Raw genomic sequence first — 4,757 nt, 5'->3', positions numbered from 1 at the left:
GTTTCCATTCAAGGACATATGAGTGTTACATGCTCTCTTAGGTATTATATTACATTCATTGATGCCCACTCTGTCATTGTTCAGGATTTATGTGAAGAATGATGATCAAGAGAAAGGTGCACTTCACGGAGTTTCTCCCACTGGGAAGACAGTGAGAAAACACCCAAATAAAGAAACTAACTAACCCTCGCTGTAATAAAGGGTGGGCAGTGAATAAACAGGACACTGGTACCAAGAGAAACAGGAGTCATCAAATCAAGGGTGGCTTTTGTAAGCAGGTGAAGTCAACAAGCTCGGCTGCTTCTTTCATCCTACGGAACTTTATGCATCAATAAAAAACGCAGCAAGACATGGACAAAACTAGAGGTCACCATGCTTCGCAAGCTCAGTTAGTCTTCCAAAGATAAACGTTGTTATAAGAAAAAACAAAGGAGAAGAAATGTGGTTTATACACCAATAGACAAAACTTTGACTGCTACGAAGCGGCCATGGACAGGGAGAGGGGAGGGATGCTGGGGTGGTGGAGGTGGCGGAAAAATGGGAGGTTTAATATAAAAATAGATAGATAAAATTAAAAATTACTCCATGAAAAAGAAAATCCTCCAGATTCCTTACTTCTCAGATCTAGATATTGGTCTAAGAGGCTGAAAAAGGAGGCAAAGTAAATCTAAAGTGGACTTGGAGTTTTTAATGACACACGGGTTCATTTCAGATATTAAAGAAGAAGAAGGTGAATTTAATGTAGAGACATAGAGGAAACAAATTAGCTGCAAGGGGAGACATGATCTAGGCCAGGGTTTCTCAACCAGCACTTTGGGGGCTCAATAATTCTTTGCTGTGGGTGTCATCCTAGGCACTGTAGGATGCTTAACAGTGCCTTCTGATATCTACCCACCAGAATCCAGTAGCTCTGTTATCCCTCCATATTGTGACCACCAAAATTGTCTCCTGACTTTGCCAAATGGGCCATGGTGGGGGGTGGGGGTGGGGGCAAAATCATCACCAGTTAAGAACGATAGTTTTCAGCAGAGGGAATTAAAATGGAAAGGCACTGAATAGTATGAAATGCTATTGAGGAGGGAAGGACAGAGCATTCAGGGGTCAGTATGCCTTGGCAACAGTTTTTTATTTCTATTCTCTGTGAATGCTAAGTTACTAAACCATTTTTAATGGGAACTAAAATGCCTACCTTTTAAGTACATCACTTTGGCTGATTTAGGCAAAACGGATTTAAAATCATGCGGTGTGTAAGATTTTAGGAGTGGGAATTGTGGCAGTCCATCATTTAGAAAAGGAGATAGAAAAGAAGCAATAAAAGTGGGAGGAAAGGATGGTGTCATCGAACTTGAGGCAAGAGTGTCTCAAAGTGGGAGTGATGGGTTTGACTAGCTTCTCCACGTCTGTCTCATCCACACAGCACAGCCTGACCATTTCTCTGAAACTGAACTGGTTTAGCTCGTTTTCCTGCCTAACTCTACTTTCCTCCATAAATCTTTACTGTCCTCCACACGAACCAGCCTGTTCAAGAACTCATAGAAGCTTCCTATTAGAGCCCTGCATTGGCTTTCTTCATTCCTGTTTCTAAAATGTTGCTGTTAACAGCCTGTCTCTTCTCTATGCCTGCAAATATGCCTGCCTGTGAATTTTCCAAGCCAATCTCTTCCAGAAACCATCTCCAATAATTTTGATGCAAATAGATGTCTTTTTAAGAACATCATCAAAACATCCACATCTGTTCCAGCCACTGTGCTTTGCCCTAGAGGGCAGAATATATGTTCCTGTTGTTTAAGGTGGTGATAGTTAGATTTTACGTCAGCTTGGGTGAGCCAGGATTCTTCCATGATATGATCTAAGACAACGTTGTCAAATCCATGATGGGGTCTTCTGTAAAGCAGCCAAGCAATTCTCAAGAGAATCAATCTCCTTCATGTGATCACAGTCTTGATACAATTGAGGGAGGTTTTCTTCAGCGGCTGGCCTCCTCAGTGTAAATTGACAGGATATGGAAGCTAGTATATGGACTTCTACTGCTGGATTTGGATCCTGCATCTGGTTGTCAACCTCTTGTTCTATTGCTTGACAATCCCAGGAACCATGGGAAGACTGCGGTCCTTGGGTCATTTGGCCAATCTTAGACTCATTCAGCTCAGTACCCATCAGTCTCTGGTCTTCCTGCTTCATCTTCCTGTTTCCTACTAGTCAACCCCTGCAGCTAAGGGAAACAGGAGAAACTTTCAGCTTACATCTGACCCACGGACTTGAGCCAGACAGAACTGACTCACTTCTACAACTACGTGAGCCCTTTCTCGATAGAAATTTCTTTCTATATCCATACATATACAAGGGTCACTGGGTTTGCGTCTCTAGAACCCAGCCTAACACGAGGAGCTTAACTCATAAGGAAATACATTACAACCAATTTCTAAAAGGAGCCCTGATGGTATAATGGTTATACATTGGGTTGTGATCCGCATGGGCGGCAGTTCAAAACTACCAGCAGCTCCATGCGGAAAAGACTGGGTTTTCTACTCTGGCAAACAGTTGTCATCTTGGAAACCCACAGGGGGTTCCTCTGAGTCAGCAGTAACTTGTTGACAGTGAGTTTCATTTTCTTTCTTTCTTTTTCATTTTTTAATGCACTTAAGAAAAGTTTGTCCAGTGTCTAATCCTGAGTCAGCTATTCAACTACCATTTCTATAGGCTGTGTTCTCCACCACCCCACTCATTTCTGTCACAATTTGCCACACCTTTAGCTGTTAGTTGATTCCTAGAAATACTGGGTAACAGATGCTCAAGAAAGAGTGCTAGAATTCATATCGGCCATCAAGGTTAGGATGCATGTGGACCCAGCCCCACTCCCGTTGAATGCCCCATGAAGTGCAGTGTTGTATTCTGCTCACCATAGAATTTATCATTCAACCAAGACACTCTAGAGAGTGAAGTGGTACAGTGCAGCCTGTTCCCTCTTTAACTATTAACACCAAACCAGTTGCCTTAGAGTTGGCTGGCTCACGGTCACCTCGTGCACCTCAGTGGAGAACTATGCTTCACAGAGCTCTTAATAGTTGAATATCGGGAGGCAGATAGCCAGACCTTTCTACAAAGAGGCTGCTGAGTGGACATGAATGTCTAACTTTTCGGTTATCAGCTGTGTTCCATCTCAAACAGCAGTCTCTACTTGTCATGTAGCTCCTAGGATCCCTTGCAGTAACACAGAACTCACAGACAAGGCTCGTGATGATAAGGTTTAATAAGGAAGCTAATAGGTTGCAATGCAGGTAAGAAATACTCAGGATTCCGATGTTCAGTCAGGTCATGGTATAAAGTTCTTTCAGAGTTTCCAATAAATGCCCAGAGGGATTTCTATGGACAGAGGGTATCTATGGACAGAACTCTGGCATTAAAAGATGGAGGGCTATCAGGCTGGCTGAGAAAACACAGCTCATCAATCTGCTGCCTACAGGACACACATCTCAAGGCTACAGACAAAAATAGGCTGAGAATCAAAGGCTGGAGAAAAGCATACCAACAAACAGCAATTCAAAAAAAAGCAGGGTTGCAATCCTAATCTCAGATAAAATTGACCTCAAAGTGCAAACCATAAAAAGAGATAAGGAGGGACACTATATAATGCTCAAGATAACTGCATTGTAAGCCTTAGCTCAAAGGCACTCAGCTCCAGCTCAGTGGCTCAGCACCCCAAATTAAGTGTCCAGAGGCACCCCCTTCCAGTAAGCCTCAACCCAAAGGCACTCAGCTTCAGTGTCATGGGTTGGCAACCCAGTTTCCCTAATTAAGTGCCCAGGGACTCCCACTACACAAGCCAGCCTTCTGTCCAAAAGCACTCAGTGGACTAAGAAGTCAACAGCTCTGGATCCTGGTTCTGCTGCTGCTACTGCTGCTGTTCCTCTGCCACTCCACCACTCCTGATGTCACAGCTGTCTTCTGGATCAAGGAGGTTCACTGTGCAGGGATCTCAGGGTCCAGAAGTGTTCCACCACTGTCTCTAACTGGTAGTGAAATCCCCATTAGCTACAGCTTCTTGGAGGGCTCATTTTATACCTAACAGGAAGGTACTCCAATGACACCTGTTAACAATTACTGGTTGTGTTATTCTGGGTAGACTAGAGAAACAAATTTATAGACCTTCATATGTGTATAAGAAAGAGATTTATGTACAAGGGCAGTTGAATATTGAGAAAACATCCCAGCCCAGTACAGATCAAGTCCGATATTAGCCCACATGTCCAATACTAATCTATAAAGTCCTCTTCAGACTCACGAAACACATGCAATGACCCTGAATGCAGGAAGATCACAGTCCAGTGGGTGGAAGGTCTTATGGATCCAGTGGTGCTGGCAGGGGTCTCCATGTGGCTCCTCCGGCTCCAGAGTTCTGGCTCCATCAGCCTCTTTCCACATGTCATCTCCACAGGGATGTCTTTCAGGGAGTGAGCATGTGTCCCATCTCCAGTGAGCTATTTATCTCTGTGGTGCTTCTAAATGAGGTCATCAAGCTGTGACCTGATTGACGGGCTGGACTCCACCCCATGTACTCTTAATCCTCTCAAATTGACAACTGATTATATAACTACCACACTGGTGAATCCTATCAATGCCCCTACCCCATCCCACCCCCACCCCCCCACATCCTTGCAGGTGAAGGTCATTTGATGAGCCTTAGGCTAGAAGAGCCTCATTAAATAATTCACTGCCCCTGCAGCTGCTGAGTGCATCACTGTTGGCACCACCCAGGG

This window comes from Echinops telfairi, unplaced genomic scaffold (genome assembly GCF_000313985.2).
Source record: "Echinops telfairi isolate 266 unplaced genomic scaffold, ASM31398v2 ScPeMD7_5927;HRSCAF=6808, whole genome shotgun sequence".
Taxonomy (NCBI): Eukaryota; Metazoa; Chordata; class Mammalia; order Afrosoricida; family Tenrecidae; genus Echinops; species Echinops telfairi.
This window is presented reverse-complemented; position numbering follows the sequence as displayed.